The 20,777-nt window shown below is 34.0% G+C and overlaps 1 protein-coding gene across 3 annotated transcripts in view; it reads right to left on the reverse strand.

The window, feature by feature from the left end:
• The window catches only part of LOC111033413 (semaphorin-2A), a 373,923-nt gene that overhangs the window by 85,156 nt on the left and 267,990 nt on the right, over positions 1-20,777 (reverse strand). The gene's annotated exons all lie outside the window — the stretch shown is intronic.

The following is a 20,777-nucleotide window of genomic DNA, read 5'->3' on the forward strand; positions in this document are numbered from 1 at the left end:
CATAACAATCATAGGGTTTCAGTGTTTTCCAGTTGATTTATGTTTTTTAATGTTTAATTTGAATTGTTGTTTTTACGAAGAAACTGCGACTATCGACAAAAGCGTTCGTCGAATTGCATTTTCGAAAACTTTTTCCTCGCGCGTATCGCACTTTTTTGGTACACAAGAACGTCATCGTTCGGCCACCGAAAACAATGATCGTATAACGAATTAATTCGATGTACAAGGAAATGCCATGTTTAAACGAAAACATCGTCTCATAATTATTGAATGAAACGTACGTTTTCAAAGGGTTATGGCTGTAACGTTCCTGTAGGCCATCGGACCCTGAGAGATTTTTTGTTTGTTTTCGCAGCAGGTTACACGCGGTGTAAGTTATTAGCGGCTGCGTGTTCAGACCCCTGCCGGAAACAAACTTTGGTCGTGCGAAGCGCAACGGCCCGAACTCGAACGATAAAAACTTGTTCCCACTCCACCGAAAGTTTAAAATTTACTGTGCGCACACACACACCCACGCACACACACACACACACACACACACGCGAGCGCACACTAAATGTATATACCTTGTATACGTGCATATATATATATGTATACAGTGCGTACACGGTGCGAGCCTGCAGTGATCATTAGTTTGAATATAAACAAGATAAAAAACGTTTCGTCGGACTACATAATATGCAAGAACGAAAAAACACTGAAAAATTAAACTCACACACGCATGAATTTTGCACGGTTTAAATTGGTTTCGTCGATTAATTTATGATTGAGAAGGTTCCCGAAAAGTTCTCTCCCTTTGCCGCGTTAAATTAGTGCCGAACACGTCTGAATATATTAAAGAAGGTTGGGCCGTGCGGTGGAGGGTACGTAACGGTCCCCGGGGCGCAGTAACGCCTTCAATTATTATTATTATTATTATTATTATTATTATTATTATTATACGCGCACGGGCCTGCCTAGCTCCGACGCAAGACGTCCCAAACGTATGTCGCAAAAATACAAAGAGAAGAAAAAAAAAATAAATAACAAACAATAACGATTTATCATACGCGAGTGTGCACCTCGTTATTATTATAGTGTGCTTGGCAACACCCGGTAATATCGAGAGGGTAATCATATATATTTCCAGTGCGGTTTTAGCCGTCTGTTTAAGCGGTATAATATTTTATTTTCAATTTCGCGGAATATTGAATAAGTTTTATGGCTAGCCCGGGCGTGCGCGAGTATACAATAACACAATATAATAATATTATGATACACATAGTTGAACGTAAACAAACTGTACTGCGGGGTCGAAAATATTATTCGGTATGCGCTGGCAGTGCGGTCGGGTGTAGAGATGAGACTGTACCGTAATTATTGCACAAATGTTTCACGGCGATTAAAATGCCGTTAGAGAGATAATATATAAATTTCACTACCGAAATAATACTGCGCTATAATAGGTGTGCCGGCATGTTCTACGAATTATTATATCGGTGTAGATAATAACGATTATAGTAATATTACTCTTTACAAAAGCCGTAATATCGTAATTATATGCAAAAATTATTTTTTACTCGTTTATCAGACAAATACAAAGGTGGCCATAAAAGCACTGCGTGGCGACTAAAGTATAGCTATGACACATGATTATTATAACCTATACATCCAAAAGACATGCCAAACATTGCTGTCGTTTTGAATGTTTTTTTATAAAATTACTATTTTGATTTTAAACGCAGATACATCGTTTTAATAGTATGATGTAAAGCAAGAAAACAAGGACGCGTAGTCGTTATACGCACATCAAATACGACAAACTAAAAATATACAATATTTATAAGGGCGACAACGTTTGGCGCCGCTGCTGAGATAAAAAATATCACACGGATACCCGATATTATAATTTTCTACGATGTACCAGCTGTTGTCGGTCGCTACAAACATGCATTACGAGTGTAAAGGAATTGTTTGAATTGAATATATGTTTAGTGAACAAGTTATATTATAGTGTGTGGTAGTTGTAGTCTTAAGCGAATCCGGCAGTGTTTGCTAGACACTCGAGCACATAAATTAAGTATTTATATTTATTAAAGGAAGTGCGTAGTGTATTTTAAAGTCAGTCTTGTAAAACGTGCATTTATATTCTTAAATAATTCTCTTGAAAAATGGGTTCGTTCAAAAAGTTGTTAGTTAAACTTTTCGAACAAAAATCCATCAAATTCTATGCGTCAGAAACATTTCTAATTACACGGTTGGGAAGGACCGAGTTCCGTCCTTCGTTTGTACATCACTCACATCAAACACAAATTTAAAACGTAAATAGTTGAACAACTAAAATAGACGGATGTTAAATGGTTATTAAAAAAAAAAAACAATAACGACAAAAATAACAATAAATGAATACAAATACTCGTAGGTACATACATAGAGTATAGTCGGAACAAACTTTTCGTGCGAAAAATATGTCCGATCAGAGTCCCCGGGAAAAAAAAATAGTAACAATGATATTATCACGATTCACGACTTGTGCAGCAACCGTCGTTTCTGAGACAACAACAACAATAATATACAAATACCACGTGCCCATTAAGCAAATAATATCGAGTTGGCGTAGATCAGTTTTGTGTTGATATAATATTACGGAGTATAATACCTGCCCCTCGCGGAGAAGTCGTCGCGCCACAAATCACATACCCACCTGCGTGCACTCGGATTCAAATGATTAAAATACAATTCCGTGTCGCCCCAAACCAGGAGACGCGCTTTATTGTCGCCCACCACTGCAATATTATCGACGCTGTGCGTTCTCCTCGTCCACGCTGTACTTGCTCATACATAATAATAATAATAATAATAATAATATCGTACAGACATAGCCGTAAGACCCGCGAGCGCGACGTACGCGTAAAGTCATTCACTAAAGGGATTCTGACGGAAACGTGTCGAGGGAGCTCAATATTTTGCGTGTCATCTTATTTACATCCTCGGAAAGTTTTCCATTTTCCGTAAACTCGATCGTTCTGCAACCCGCCTAGCAGTGTTGGGGTGGGGGGGGGGGACGATAGAAATAACGCTCTATTGAATGTTGTTCTTTATTTCTTTTTCCACCACGGACATATTTTCCTTCTTTCTATATTCCGCATTCACCCCACTCCACCCCTCACGCGCATGTCAATGTTTTAAGATATTGGGTTGAAGCATAGACGGACGTGTGTATGCGACGACGTGAGGCAATTTCAAAGGCCAGAGGTGGTCTTAGCGGGAAACCGAACAAATGGCAAAATATGTTCGTTCCCGGGTTTTTTTTTTGTTTTTTTTTTTGTTTTGTCACCCCAATCACTGATGATGAACTTCTTTTTACGTGCGTTTTCGTTGTGACCGTCGCGTTAAACATTTTCGGAAAATCGTTCGATTCAATCAAGTAATAGTCGGTGTGGTTCGAAGATGGAATAACACGTCGGGAGATATGATTATATGTACGACGGCAGTCCTAACCAATCAATACTTTTTGTGCGCGCCGTTCGGCTAGGTTGTCTTTTGTAACCGAATAAAAATGCTGGGTTTAAAACCCTAAACCCGGGGGAGGCTGATCTTCAACGACATCAATCGTTACGACGTCAAAAACGTTATGAAAGGGGATGAGAAAAAGTAGGAGCGAATAAAAGTTTTTGAAAGACGTGACTTACGCTGAGGTATTTTAAATTGACAAAATCCACATGCCCGTGCGATCCGATAGTATTTTGTTATTAATAATTTTAAACAAGTTATCTAATTCGCACGTACTCTGTGATTTATTTACAAAAGTGAATCAACGACTAGAGGTACAAAAAAAGAAATGAAACTTTAAAAAATACTTATTTATTGCAAAACGCGTGTTAAATCCTGTCACGAACCACAGAATTAAATGAATAATATACAATTGGGACTTAAAACACGTTTATTAGGAATTAGCACATTTCACAAACTAGTGTGACTGTTTGGATTAAATCGCTTTCAAAGTTCGCGACTTCGTACAACTGAGTTGAAGTACTCATCACCTTTATTTTTCTGCGATTTTAAGTGACGTGTGAGATGTTCAAAGGAAATAAGTGAACATTTATAATTTTAACCAGACCGGCAAAGTGTTGTTTGTTATATGTACGGCCATTTTTATACTTAAGTATTTTCAGACTGTTAATTAGCCAGAGATTTTCAAATTCATTACGATATAATTCAGTCGAAACTCATATGCATACGGCTTTTGTTGTTGTGTGTGACCAGTGACGCATATAACTATTAAAGTAAAAAAAAAAAACTGAATTTTGTTTTTTAATAAAAAAATTCTAAGTTAAAACGTCAACATCACCGGTTTTTTTACGGCTTTGTGAATCCATTTTCTAGAGGCAGCTGAACTTTTTCCCCAGCATATCTGACAACCACAGCCGCCATGAAAGCATTTTTTGTTTATATATATAAGATACACTGTCACTGTGAGTGAATTTAAATATAATACGCATACCTACCTATTATCTTTGTTGTATTCCTATCATTAGTTTTAATTATGTTTGTCATTCTTAACTGAGACTAAATTTAGAATATACAATTACTAGCTTTTAATACGATACCAACATGATAATCGTTAAATAATAATTACATGATGTGACTATTGTAATAATCGTATATATTTTGTTTATTATATTTACGAAAGAAATTAATGTTTAATATACGTATAATATTATTATACTCAACCATCGAAGACAAAACAACTAAGTATTAAACTAATAAGCAGTGTTCTTTCAAAATCCTTCATTTAATATTTAATTCCATACATTTTAAGGAGGAAATGTAATGCCGAAATATGTATATTATAATAAATTATCAATTAAAAGCGAATTTCGAAGGATTATTTATTGTTATCGTTGTTCACGCTAAGTCGTCATGATTTATGCTCTCCGTTGAACCGACAGAATAGTATTCGAATCAGATTTTCTCGAGATAAGAATACGTGTCTACCTCAAAACCGATTCACATTAGTATGCCAAGGCATATTTGTTTTTATTTTTTTACACGGACTTGCCATAAAACAAAATAAAGTCGATTTGACACATTCCAATAAGTATACACATTTTCCTCGGGTTACGAAATTCGACTTGCGTCTCGATTGGTATACAGAAACAAAAAAAAATTAATACTCGTGTACACTGTACATAGTAGGTAAATATAAATTGAGATAAATTTACGGAACGTCTACAGGTGCTCTTGGTTCCTAATGAGCTCGGGAAACACAAAAGCCTCTGCGCGTCTACGTGGTTGGGGGTGTGGTTGTTTATCGAGGGTACTCCGGTAAGACATAAATCTTTATTTACGACCAACTCTCCTACCCAGAAGCACTACCGCAGACTTTGGATCCACCTCGGTTATTCATAACCCCTTTTGCGTGTCTCCGCGCTAAAAATAAAAATAAATAAACCAAGCCTATTTTCATTTAGTGAAATTACAATTTAATACAAGAGATACTGAAAATTCGCCCAACTATGCCAACTGCGGAACGCAATAAAGGCTGTGCACGAACTGGAAAAATGCTCACTTGTACATCCGGTCCGATTAAATCCCCCCAGACTCCTTGGATGCCATTACGCTTCAAAGGTCGCACAATTTTCTTATATGTACAAATAGGACTTTGGGACCGTTATATATTGATAATATTTCATATTTATTCTTTTGAACAATCGCCCGTTAAGAGTCGTTGACAAACAAAACGAAACTAATATGAAAAAAAAAACGCAGTTCAGGAATTCACACGCAAATATGAATTTTAAAGCGTGAAAGCGATTTATATATATTCTTTACATCAATATATCAATACGTAAGAATATCTATATATTGTGTCGAGAATAATAAAAAAAAAAACTGAATAAGTTGATTTCATATATAACATGAGATTTCGAGTGTATCTACGACTCGCATTGAGTAGGTCACTGTAATGGATGTGTTTAATTTGAATTCAATGATCATTGTATAAGAAAAACGATCTAGAGCAGAGACGAAGTGTTAGACTCCATTTCCAAAGATATTTTAGTATAATTTATTTATTTTATCTATTTTTTCATTAGTAATACAGTAGGTTAAATCAATGGGAACACATGGGAAAATAAATTAGGTAAATTATAATATGTATTAAATATAATTGTTAATAACTTAAAATATAGTCAAAATGACCATACATATTAGTTTAAAAGAAGGGCGTTTACCTTAACATAGAGTTCAGAGGATTAGGAGTATAAATAGCTTAAAATGAGTTTAAATTAATTAAAAATTGCACTGCGTGTATATAGAAAATAATAATATTATACGTACAACGGTGAAATATTTAAAGCTCCTGAGATAAATACTTTTTGAATTGCAACATAATACTTAAACTACACTAACTTAAAATGTCAATAAAAATAATTTGTGCTCATGTATTTTTGATTAGAAATACATTGTGATTGAACTATTCATTATTAACTATTAATTTATTTTATGCATTTTTACACACAAAATTGTTCACAAATTTCTGTGGTTTTAACGAATTTTGTTGACAATTTAACTTTAAGAACTTTAAAAAAAAAATGTAAATTGTATTTTTAGCGTTTTTTTATTTGTTGTAAGAAGAACAAAGAACCTTGTATTAAATATTTTTGACTGAGTATTAACATTTAACAACATAATCGAATGAAAACTAAAAAAAGTCGATAATTTTAAGTGTACAAAAAAAATAGCTTCTTCCTAAGAGTCAAGATACTTTGAAAATTATACCAAGTCTAGAAAATAGTTATATAAATATTTCTTAAAAATGTCAAGTATCATGGTGTTTAATTTTAGAATTACAACAAAACAACGAGATCAATTTACTCGGAAACAGGTATTGTGTATTGTTGTGCATGGAATTTTTTTGAATATTCCATCTTTTTCCTTAATTTTTGTTTCCGATTATTTCGAAAAGAACTGCGATTTTTACTTTTAACTCCGGAAAATACCAACGAGATCCAATTTGCAACCAGAAATCACCTTTTTATTGCCCCGAACGTTGATGACAGACAAAAAAGAAACACTCACATATTATTTTATAACCAAAGCATCATCGCTCCACTCAGAATCTAAAAAATCCAAAATCGAAATACACAAATCGAAAAAAAAATAAAAAGTAATTTTATGAAATTTTGAATATTACTATAAACAAATAACGTATTCGTATTTTTATAGATTTATGTAATTTTTTTTTTAATAAAATGAAAACGTAGATAATCATAAATATTGGTATCTGGCACAATAAAATGAAATAGGAATCATTCGGTTTACAGCTTTTTATGTGATATTGGACATTTATATGGTTCTATTCTGCATTTCCTGTATAAACAAGTTGTGTAAAATATTAATAAATATAACAAAAATCGTGTCATAAATACTTTTTATGCGTTTTAATAAATAAATATAATATAATATATAGACTGTATAATATAGATGTTTACAGTTTTCCACTTTGATTACGCTAGAATAACGTCATGGCGAATTAAATTATTATGGTTTTTGTACAACATTATCATGTTTGATATTTAGGAATGTCGCTCTCAAAACAATACGAATATCGCGAAATTTGTGCTTTTCAATTTCGCGTGTTGAGAAATCGTGTTAATTTTATGTATTTATATTAATTATTCCGTAATATAATGCAGCCGGAATGAACTCGTATAGCCATATCCGTCTAGCACAAAAATCGTGTATTGAAACGTTTCGTCACCATTCGCGATATTTGCGATACAAACACGCGTGGTACATTTCCGGGTGAGTGATGGCGTTAAAACGGCGCACGCGCACAATCGATAGGGTAGGTTGTAAAAAGACACGCACACACGCACACACGCACACACACACACACACACACACACGCGCGCACTCTCACAGTTCACGTGGGCTCGTAGTAATTCCTGTGCGAATTTCTGGGCCTTTAACGAGGTACGTCAATTCGTGGATACGAGTGTGTGTTTTAGAGTGCACCCCATCCCCGCCCCGTCTAAAACGATTTAATCGCGCGGTATCGGTTCAGGAATTTCTGTGTTGTTTATGCCTCGTGGGGCGACGATGACGCGACGACGCGGGGGCGTACGGAGCTGACGCAGTTTGTGTAGAGCGCGGAAAGTTGCAAGGGGTAGTAGGGGACGACGAGCCGTTTGTACGAATAAAACGATACACGAGTTAGGTAGTCCGCGGGTGGAGCGCAGCAGCAGACCACCGAGGTAGGGTAGTATTCCGTATATTATATATATATATGTACATGTATAAAGTTTAACAAAACTGCAGACATCAAAGAGGGACTATAGCTTGATGGTTGTATATTTGTGTGTGTGTGTGTGTGTGTGTGTGTGAGAGAGAGAGAGAGAGAAGGAAAAGCGAGAAAAGAGTAAGGATAGGGAGAGGAAAAAAAACATAAGACTTGATGGTTTTTATATTATATTTTCAGCAAGCCACTCACGTCCGTCCGCGTCCAAGTTTAATTGTTTTCGATACGCATTATATATATATATATAGAATAACATCCGGGTTAGATATCGGCCGGCCTTTTCTCTTCGTCTCTCTCACTTGCGTCGTCAAGCTCTTCGCCCCGGACATATAATACGGTCCGTCGTCATCGTCGTCGTTGTCATCGAGCGTGCATTATTGTAATCGTTTACCCGAAATTGGAGAAACGAACCGTGCAGAATTTCCGATTGATTCTGTTCGCGATCCGCCCAGATATACCCCGGTCACATGCCGTCGTCGTCAGCGCGTGTGACTACGAAGCATAACAATGTAATAATTCGCAAAAGTATAATAATATTATGATATGATTTTATCGTTGTAGACCGACGCGAGTCCTGTACCGTGCGCACGACAACCATTGCGGTTTACCTGCGCACCGTGGGATTATGATAGTGTACTGGGACGAAATTATAGTTATAATGTTCTGAATTAATCGATGGTAATAATAACATCTCCGACGAGAGACGAGACTGTTTCCCAAACTACCAGCGACCGGCAATATTGCCGCTGGCGCGTTTTGAGTGAACTATATTATGTGGCGGAGGTACTTATAATTATCATTATGTTCAACTGTTATTGTTACACGTCTACATCAATATAATGACAAACTATTGTTTGATTTGTTTTTAAAATAATTATATATTCCTTGTGTACGGTAGACGGGGAGAGTAAATCGAATAGGTATGTGTTTTAATTGATATCTTGACGAAAACTACATACATAACGTGTGTACAATATTATTAATATATACTTATTTTAAATGCTGTTTATTGCATTATTTATTTATATGTTTTTACTTATTTTGCTGTTTGGCTCACAGTTATATGTGATTTATAATAATTGTCAACCTATTTACATTTCTTGTAGGCACAACCGGTAAGAAAGTTCTGAATTCCAAAATACCAAAACCTTCTGAAGAATAAAAATTCGACACAGTTGCAGGTCTCAGCGCTAATTTTTTAAGGTATAGTTTATCTTGTGTGTTTTAGTAATTATAAAAAGACAGTAGACATATTTCTTTCTTATACTAAAATGATATTATAAGTAATAAATCATTAAAATTTTTTAAACGTCGGTAATTAAAACATGCGCATTGTACATACCACGAATACGACGTATTTATAGTATGATTTTCTTTATGTTTAAAGTACCTCAACGCTTGATTTACCGAGTTTTTTTTATAAACGCTTAAAATTTCAATTTTGGTGCAATTTATCAATTTTACGACGATACCACTTTTATCCTTTAATTTTATATCATGCTAATATTTATTATTCGGTAATTTTTAAATCTTTTAATGAAATTTTTAATTTTTGGTATTAATCTTTTACTCACTTCATATTCATTACTGTATTCAATATATTTTTAATACATTCACTCGTAAATTATTTTTATGAGCACATAAAGTTTAAAAATAAAACATTTATAAACACCGTAAAGTAAACCAAGCTCGCTTAAAATTGTTTTTTTTTTTTTTAATGCAAATATATCAAATGAATAATAATACCACTGACTTGCGTTGAAGAATGCAATGTATTGTCAAATGCCCAACACATTAATTCTGTATTTTATTCGTACTTTTTTCTTAGTTTTTATTATGTATCATTATAATAATAAGAAACTACCTTTGGCAGATGCACAAATTAATTTTGAATTACTTGAAAAGATTTTCATGAACAAATAAATTAAACCATGTTTGTATAATTTGTACAAGTAATCCTTCAGGTTCATGTTATTTATTTGTACTGTTAATGTACGTTTTAAAATTCTCGTAAGGGGAGACTACCTATTATCATTAATTAATTTCCATAGTTTAGTCAAATTGTTACAAATTAATCATATTATTTTAATTAAGTAATATGTACATTGTACATAAATACAAACGGTTCAATGCATTTTACTAGAATGAATTATCTTGTATATTTGATATTATATTGTATCTATGAATTTCATTAGAGTAATACCAGTAATATAATATATTTAACGATCACTGTTTTATAACCCTATCCGCTATTTCTGTTCTATTGACTGAATAATATAACATTAATAGTTATAGTTTGGGAAATATAATAAACTAAATTACCGAAATATTTGGCTATAGGAATAGTTTTCAGATGAATTATACATTTATACGTAATAATATTATGTCCGTAGCTATTGTACAATGTGTTGATTTCAATGGTTGCAAATTTCAATAACTGCAACAATATGCTGACAAAAATGTAACGTGCCTACAGAGCTATATAATATATATGCATTCGGTCATATTCAGATATTATATTTTTGTTATTTGGTGTTTTTTTTCCTTTTCAGATTTCGCGGTATAATTATATAATATATTTATCGCACCAATAAATTTACCACTGTGGGTTATTGATAATTTTATTGTAACATTTTATTTACGACTCTCGTATTTTCGTCACACGTTGGGCCCTCATTAGATCCGTACTGGCTATTCACGCAACATTGGTGTTTCAACCACACCCCACAGTGAGATTTCCAGAGGAGATACCTGGGCCGTATTCCAGGGGAGGGTGGGTGTTGGAGCGTACCACCATGGAACCCTACACCGCGGGGTAATCTTGTTTTATCGCACACCCGTCGCGAGCAAATTTCGCATACAGGCAAATTTATCGTTTCTCACGGGAGTTGTGTGGTACACGCAGCTTTTGAATAATATCCAATAAGTGTGGGGAAAAACAAGAGGAAACGAAAAAAAAAATAATAGAACAACGTCACATATGCGCTCGTGAATATAATAAGTCAATATTTCGATATAACGGATACGAAAAACATAGTCACTGGCAAGAACAAAACCAATTTTGTTCACAAGTAAAAAGCTGAATTGATGGAACGGTGAATTTTTCAATGCTGATGTATTCATATTCACCGTGCAGTCAGAATACGAGTAGGTACCTCGGAAAATGTAGTAAAATCAAATCGAAGGGCATTATTGTAATAATAATGTATCAGTTATAGCTAAGAACCTCGTCAAGTTCCTAATAGATTTTATTTTTGACACAAAAGGCGTTCATCAGAAAACGTGTGTGACCTTTGATCGTAGTATAATACGGAAAGCAATTTACCCGGAGCGTCTGTAATAGACCTGACCTTTTTTCCCAAGAAAATACATAACGATTTGCCTAGGGTCGGATGAAAGAATAGACAATTTTAAACGAGCAGACAAAGGGTCTATGTATGTACTGCTTTGGTAGTTTCATCGTTTTCATGGTGATTTCAATTGTCCGGAAAAAGAACTTATCCGTTATAAAAGGTGTGGCAGTAGACCTTTATGATTTTCTGTTTAAGGTGTTTGAGTGATAAAATAAACGTATCGTGTGTGTCAGACAACTCGAGATGAACTCAAGTAGTATTTAGGGTCAAGGGGTTTCATTTGCAGTATAAAAGTATTACGGTGAGCGAGAGGGAGCAGGTAAAACAAACGATCAATCTGAATTCAAAGGACAGAAAAAACCTTAAATATTTTTAAAAGAAAAGCAATTAATTTTTTTTACCGAAACGCAAAAAATAATGAACATTCTTAGGAATGTCTGAAATAATAATGTATACACAATATATAATAATATTATATATTATGTATAGTTTTAAATTTAAGATAACAGATTTACAGATACATTTTTGGAATACACATATTAACTGTACATTAATACTTCCGTGTTCATTCCACATTATTGTAATAAACGCGGATTGCAAGCTGCAATTTATTACCGAGCTATGAACAATTTATCATTGACCGAGCAAGGGACAATAAACATTTTGATTAAATAGTTTTGAATGAAATTAAATTGTGTACTACACGCATTACTACATTATATCAAGCAATTTCGGAATTTAATTAATAACAATATGCACGAGAAGTGTTTTTGGATTGGGGTAACACAATGATGGAGAATGTTTTATTTCTAATGAACTAGTATACATATACATGAATACACAATACGTGATATTATAATATTATGTATTTAATTTATTAACATCTTCGTAAAAAAATGTTATCTAACTTTATCGTTTCTTGGTTCACATTATGAAATCTGGCAAATAATTATTTTGCTTTTATGGCTTACTGGGATTTTATGCTATAATAATTTCATAATTAACGACCGAATTAAACGCGTGGTTTATCCTTTATTCATCCCCCTCGACCACCGTGTCTGTTAAATATAAAAAAAAAATAATAATAATAAAATACAGTCTACTTTTTAAAATGTTTCGCTTCTTTCTTCATAATAATAAAAAAAAAACCGAGCTTTGTAATTCTTTTGGCCAATTACTATTATAGAGGGGTTGTTGTGTGAGAACTGATTATATACATTTTTCACTGTACATTAAAAGCAGCCAACATGTATCGGTTACAAGCAAGTGGAACTCATTTAATTCGCGTGTGCGAGACGCGTTCCACATTCCTTTACCTGGACCGCCTAAAAAAGATATTTTTCTCATTCTTTTGATAGTGTTTTTTTTTTTTTTTTTTATTTTATACATATATATTTTTTTCTTATATTATAATATTTTAAGCTGAATTATGGAATAGCTTGAATACATAGCTTTCAGTTAGGCATCGTGTTTGCTTTATTCTGTTAAATGATTTTAATGTTGTGTCATGCCGATAATGGTTATATTATGTTAAGCTTTTTTCCTAATTAAACTATAATTTTTACACACTTAAATACATAATACATTTTATGTACGGAGGATTAACTGTTTTGGGGCAATCTATTATTGGTTCTTTACAAAAGAATCAGAAAAAAAAATTACAATCCAAGTATGTGTTTAACACCCTTCAGAATATTTTGTTTTATTATTATTGTCGTCTCAACATATTAAATAATTGAGAAACAACAGTTAGTTTAGGTATAGGTTATACATTATGATAGGTATGGTCATTTATGCACAGAAATAATCAAAAGTTAATTTATTTATTTGTCTACATAGCATTAAATATTATGAACTAATAATACATGTGTTAGGCACTAGTTGGCTTCATCGGATTCAGTTATTAGACTTCGGTGGAAATCTATAATCCCATAAACTTAAGACGGTATGCTGTAACACGCGTGAATTATTTGGAAAAAAAAACTATTTACCGCGTGTAGAGGATAGTTAAAAAAAAAAAATTAAGGCGAATTCAACGGGCACATCATAAAACTGGCTGAATTTATCGGCGTACTGCTTTAAGTGCTGTTTAAAAGTAACGCGTGAGTCACATGCATAATACTAATTGAACCCGTACGGGTGGTACGACTTATTTAAAATGAAATGTTAACAATTAAAGAGCTCGTTATCATAAAATATACATTAAAGTTTAATGATTAAACATTCACAGTAGGCCCGTGTATTCTTTTGTTTCACGATTGTAACGGAAGGGTATTATTTTGTTTTTTTTGTTAACACTCGGAGAGCAGAGATGTAATAACCGAAATTTATACCGAGCTGCAACCAAAGCTCACTAGTGGAGCTAAAAAACAAATAGGTGCGTACCACATGTATATGTATGCACTTGATCAAAAAAAATACAATACGTGAATCCAGTATATTTAATGAATGTCACGGATTAAACGTACGGATTTTGTATGTGCACTAATGTAATTCCCGTCATACCGTGTATATGGCAAACAAAATTGTAATAAATTCGAATATTAATACCTGGTTGGGTGGGCAATTTTAACGCGTCATAAAAAAGTTTTTATTTTAACTAAATTTTTATTTGTTTTTTTATGGATTTAATAATGATTTTATTCAGAAGTGAATATAGAAATACAGTAATTTCTCATTTTTATTTCAATATGTTTAAGTTATAAAAATGAATTTTATTTCCCAGTTTGAGTGTAAAATACTAAAATACAGGAAGTATATAGTATACTGAAGAGATCGTTAGAACTGTACATAATACTCCGTATTAACTCTCTCTCTATTGTATTATATATTATATTATATTAGTTTCTGCAAGGATAACTGACAATCAAAATATCTATTCAAAACCTTGGAACATTAGATATTTTCTATATTTTTTAATTTAAATAACTATACTCGTATTTATAATATTGTTAACCATAGGTATTTATATTATGTAGGTCATAAATAATCTTATTGCTACATTAATTCTTCAATGATAAAGTTTAAAATTTTCGAGTACGGTGGTCGACTATATTTTCAATTATTTGTATAAAAGACAGTCACGCCGAGATTGCATTATACAATAATAATAATAATAATATTATAGATTTTATAATGTGTATAATTGGCAAACTCGGGAGTAAAATATTTTAAACTAATATACTATGTATATGTTTTTGGGCTGGATAGAAATTTTTCTAAACGATTTTGAGCAATACTTTGTTTATCGCCATAGAAACGCAAATCAACAATTATTATTCTAAAAATCAATCTACAATGGTATATGCTATTAGATATTATGTTTCCTCTGCACTAAACCCAAAAACATAAGTATGATTTCTCAATTTTGATCGCAGATGAAAAATATCTTGTAGCATGCTACTTTATCTTTGGAGGGGGTTACTGAACTGGTAATTTTTTTTCGGAGATTAATGTATTATATACAGTCATATTGCGTTCTACGATATTGACTTTTCAACGCACTATCGATAGGTACCTTTTTTCTTTTTTCCCGATCGAAAACCGGAAACGGGTGGGAATTCTTTAGGACAATACTGCCACCCGGTCCCTTAGAGTTTACTCACCATCTCAGTATTAGTATTACATAGGTGGAGGCCTCCAACAACCACGGAAAGATGGCCTTCGGCCCCCAATGCCGGTAGATACCCAGCAATATTTTGTGAAACCCGTCGTAATGCCCGCCGTTCCCGTGTCGAGGCCTGTCTATCCATAACGTCGTAATATCTTGTGTTGCACTTATACGCGAGTATTTTTCATTGGTTTAATCGAAAACCATCGTCGGATAAACGTTCGATCATGATACTACCCTGCACCGCCACACTGCGGTCGGGCCATACATTCTAAACGAGGACGACACGACAGAAATATAAAAAGGTAAGAGGAGAAAAAAATAATAATAAGAAGAAAAACTAAACCATCCATATACAGGTCCAGCGCGGTCGGCGTGGCGGTTGAAACAGAGGCGTTCCGGCCGCGGGGTTTCCTTCCTAATAGCCACCATAAATTGCGAGTTCGCATATAAGAGCGTCCAGTTCCCTTCGACCCCGACCCAGCCCCGTCCAACCACCACCTCCACCTCCACCACCTCACACATGCCCGGTGTTGTATAGGTGTTCCGCCTAGAGAACCGCTTTTCCGATTAAATCTCGACCGTTTTTATGGCTTCCGCAGAGTATATCTATATATGTATCGGCTTCGGTGCGCCGTGGCATTATATATATATATACGCTGTTTTATATATCGGCCGGAAGAGAAGAGCGCAAACTTTCCGATAATAGGTATTATAGCTGGTACCTATATATAAATATACCAATGATAAGGCTATATAATTACGTTTCAAATGGTAATCAATTTTTATCCGCAAACATGCGAGAATAATATCATTGCCGATAATCCGCGCTGTGCATTTCGTTAATATCGATGTTTCGTTCAGGTTATAGATACAATATTAACAATCGAAATTGTAGTTGAATAATATGCAATAATCGGTCTATACACTATAATGTACACTAATATACACCTAAGTTGAGTCTAAGATCATGTAAACGAAACCAATGGTTTAAAGAACTGAAAACTAAATACTTACATAGTAATTAGTAAAATAAAATAAGCGCTATAATTTATTTACCTTGTATTTATTTACTCAGGTTCATTAACTAGTTAAAGTCCTATTATGTGCACATCAGTGAAATTGATTATTTAACTCGGTATGAAAAAAAAACAACGTTAAATTGGCAATAATAAGCAGCATGATGAAGATTCAAACTCTGAATAAAGAGCCGTTCGGTAAATAAATGAATATACGGAAGACAATGCCATCGGTAAAACATATTTTGGTTGTATTGTTGTATTATAGCAGCGACTAAGACGATTTTGAATTATTAATTGTCCGATGATAAACTATTTTTGATATAATTATACTACGCTATACTCAAATTTTATTTTAATCTATTTTGAACACTTTTATTTAGGTATATTTTTAAAATACAAGGGAAAATCGTTTTAAAATATAATATTTAGTGAAACACGTCAAGTTAGCAAACATATACAAGGTTTATTTAAAAATATATATATTATAAAACGGTTCAGGGCGAAATTCGTATTTCTAATATACATGTGTATTATTTTAAACGCAAAATGTAAAATTAATTTTAGTTAAATAAGTTTACCAAAATATTAAGCGTAAACACGCTACCACAACTCTGTGTTTAAAGAAGTGAAACTTTTATGTTGAAAACATTAAAGCATTGATTTTGTATAAATAAAATATGATGTATAAAGTCTTCGAGATAAAACATAATATTATATTTTCTAGACCACAAATGTTTCTTTGAATTATTATTATTCTTCTTGTGTGTTTGATGATAATAAGGCTTTTCTTTTTGGGATATAAAACGCCAAGTAAACATCGTAATATTTTTGTCGAGTTTACACTGGGGATTTTTAAGCCCCGCAATATAGCTGCAGTTTTTTTTTTACACTTTTTTTATCAGAGTGCATTGAAGTGCTATACTCGTGGATTCAGACGCATATGTTTCACTTATGTGTACGATAAAATAGATAAAAATTGCACGCGAGCAGCCTGCAGTGATCACAAAGAGCAGAGTACCTATATCGTGATGTGTTCAGGTCGTGTTTTTATGGTAATGGAACTCTCTGGTAACCGAGGTGGAAAAAATCGAGTGTCTTAGGTGGAGGGGACGGCTGGTTGGCAGGTCGGGGAGGGAGAGAAGACGACCGAGAAGAAAACACTACAGGGCGGCGGACAGAAGAAGCGTGGTATAAACAGGACGAGGCGACGAGGAGTAACGGAAAGTCAGCCGTTTTACGATCGCGCTGGGAAAAGCAGACGTTTCCTTCACTTCGGCGCCCCGCGATCGGCCGAGGGATTCGTTTTGGAAATTTTGGATGGGAAAAGTTTGCGGGGCTGGTTGTAATTACAGAACGAGGGGCCCAGCGATCACGCGGCGGGGGCGGGGTGGAACCAGTTAACTCTCTAGTCAGAAAACAGAAGGCATATAAAACAAGACCTTTCTCTCGCTCCTTGCCGCAGACTATAAAATCTCGAACAACATTTGTTACACAACTCTGGACGCCGCTCCGCCGACCGCCATCGTCGAGTCAGCATCAATTAATTCGCGATACGACCGATGCGTGTAATTCTCTATATATATATATATATATATTATATACACGTAATTTATATAAAGAATTTGAACATTGGGTACACGAAATGAAAAATTACGTACGGAATAAAAACGCATACACGTACAGTATATAAAGTATTCCCATTATTTTCAAATACTCGTGATATCCCTCTCTGCCCCCGATCACCGTCATGTCACAGCGCGAGGGGGGTGAGCGGTATTATCCCTTTTCGACATTCACTGAAACGAAGTCGAAAGACGTATTCAACGCAAAATTATTATTTTTATTATTATTACTATTATCATCATTAATGCTAACATTGCTCACATTTGACATTAGTGAGCGATACTTTTATTAACAATGAATCACATTTGTTTTTTTTAAGATATACGTAACAACCCTCGTATACCACTTGAAATATATTCTTATTCCTCCCCAATTTTGTAGCCAGGCTTTATGCAGTACATTATATATACATTATATGTTATATAAATTATAATAATATTATCATATTATAAATTCGTTTATATTTCATGCCTGTTGTGTACATTATATTGTGTACAATGATATGAAATAATAGTTGATATGACATAGGTAATTAAAATGTGTTATTTATGGAATCCCATAAAAAACATCTGTTAACCTTTGCTTGAGTATAAATACACGGCACTTTAAAAAAAGTTCATAATTTTGATGAACCACGTCGAAATAGAATTAAGTGAAATGAATAAAAAAGTGTTTGACGTACTGTGTTTAAAATAAGTAAAGTATAATTATATAAAATATGTAAAAAAAAAAACCGGGACATCTGTTTTAGAAAACTAAATAATTTAATTTAAAATTATAACATGACATTTAAATAACAAATATACAATAAGAATATTTCAAATGTTTATCATAATAACGTTATTGCATTTAGAACTGACGAAAGAATTCATTTTCAAAAGATCGCAGTACTGCACGAAAAACCATTATAGAATTGAAATTTAAGTGGCGTATTTGTTCATCTTATATAGACTGAAGATGAAGGGGAAATATTGCTGTGGACGAGGTAGAGTCAAATAACCACAACGGTGAGTCTCGTTTTCAGTCAATGATCCCCCTCGAAATAAACTACTTAAATTATGTAAGCGTAAGTACGTCAATTACACAAAACGTTGTCAAGTTATATTTTTAGAGAACCAACAAAATGTTTTACAAATTGTGCGTTTTTATTTGCATAATTAACTATTAAGCATAGGTGCATATAAGCACTATAGCATATTATGATAAAATAGCTTATTAATTATGACCGTTCTATGGGTTTCACCATTTTGATGTTACAATGAATAGTTTTGTTTTTAAAATAATTTTAATGCGCAAAAGAAATGTCTGTTGAAAATGGAAAAATAAGTCAATACTTTACAAAAAGGGGTTTTAGGAAACATAAAAGTTTATGCTTGCCCGAGTTTTATCCCTCTGTCGGTCAGGACTGCATGCCGTGACCCTCTTGGACGACGGGCTGCAGGAAAAGGATTAACGCGCCGGACCCAAAAAGAGCTTTTGTCTCGACGAAACGTCATTAACGCCCCTGAATGAAAATAATCTACGTATAGAAGTGCAAGTATGTTTTAAGCTACCGATAATACGTATTCGAGTGTTGTAAATGTGCAATTTCACCATCGAGGGGTGCGTGCATTACTCGAATTAAAAAAAAAAAAAATTCTTTTGATAGCTGTTGTTACACTATACTATATATATGTGTGTACGTAATGTAGTATACGTGTGAGTGTAACTATGTAGTATAGTGCTATGAGTGTATACACGTTGAGTACCAACCTAGTGTTTAATGTTTATCGGGATAAAATCTAATTAAAAAAAAAATTACCGTCTACGAATGAATTTTATTTTTAAACATAGAAACCTAAAAATATTAAAGCGAAATTAAGTCGGTTTATAAAATATATTATTTCTGTATTTTTCCTGGATATAATCGATTACGAGTGTACGGTATAATATCGCACTACAGTGATCTGCACTCGTGGAGTGTACCTGCCTGAATTCTACATTGATAGATACATCACGGACTCATCAGAACACGACTACGACGCACAATAATATTATTATATTATAAAGCATTGTGCACACATCGGGTGCCGCTATAATATAATGATATTATTATCGTATATCACATGATAAATGCCCGAAATTTGGGAGTTGGTAGTCGGTGCTCGTCGCACTACTCGACTTCAAACCCTACAGAATTAAGCCGCGGCGCACAATAATAATAATAATAATAATAATAATATATTATACATATATATATATATATATATATATATATATACACACGTGTACTACCTCACCCCTTGTTCGCACACCGTCCACGGCATGATAACGGGCGATTGTTCACAAGGAGCTATTAACGAAACGTCATCGTGGGCCGTCGGTTGGAGTACGTGGAGGGCTTATATCGTACGCTCAGACGGCCGTGGCGGTCCACGCAGACTTACGGCCTCACGGACACGCACACACGCGCAGGCGCACGTCGGGATTTTATTTATAGACCAGTAAATACATTCTCCAAACTCGACATTCGAGATAATAATGTAAACACCGAGTGGTGTTTGCTCAGCCATTATTATGGCCGCCGCCGTTCGGGCATTATAATATACCGGGTGCGCGTAAATCTCTCTTTCCTCTTTGTCTCTCTATATTATATCCATTCTATCGCCCCCCCCCCCCACGCCACTTCACACTCGCACATCTCCGACGGAGCCGCCGCCGCCGCCGCCAACACAGCATAAGCAGCTGCGGATTACTGTGTGTATATATACATATGTATACATTATGTACGATATGTGTATATATATATATATTCTATTATTTATGTGTGTGTGTGTATATATATATATATATATATACGTATTGTATAATGTATATTTATTTATATGCACGTAAGCACGAAATGC

The sequence above is a fragment of the Myzus persicae genome, unplaced genomic scaffold, assembly GCF_001856785.1.
Source record: "Myzus persicae strain clone G006 unplaced genomic scaffold, MPER_G0061.0, whole genome shotgun sequence".
NCBI lineage: Eukaryota > Metazoa > Arthropoda > Insecta > Hemiptera > Aphididae > Myzus > Myzus persicae.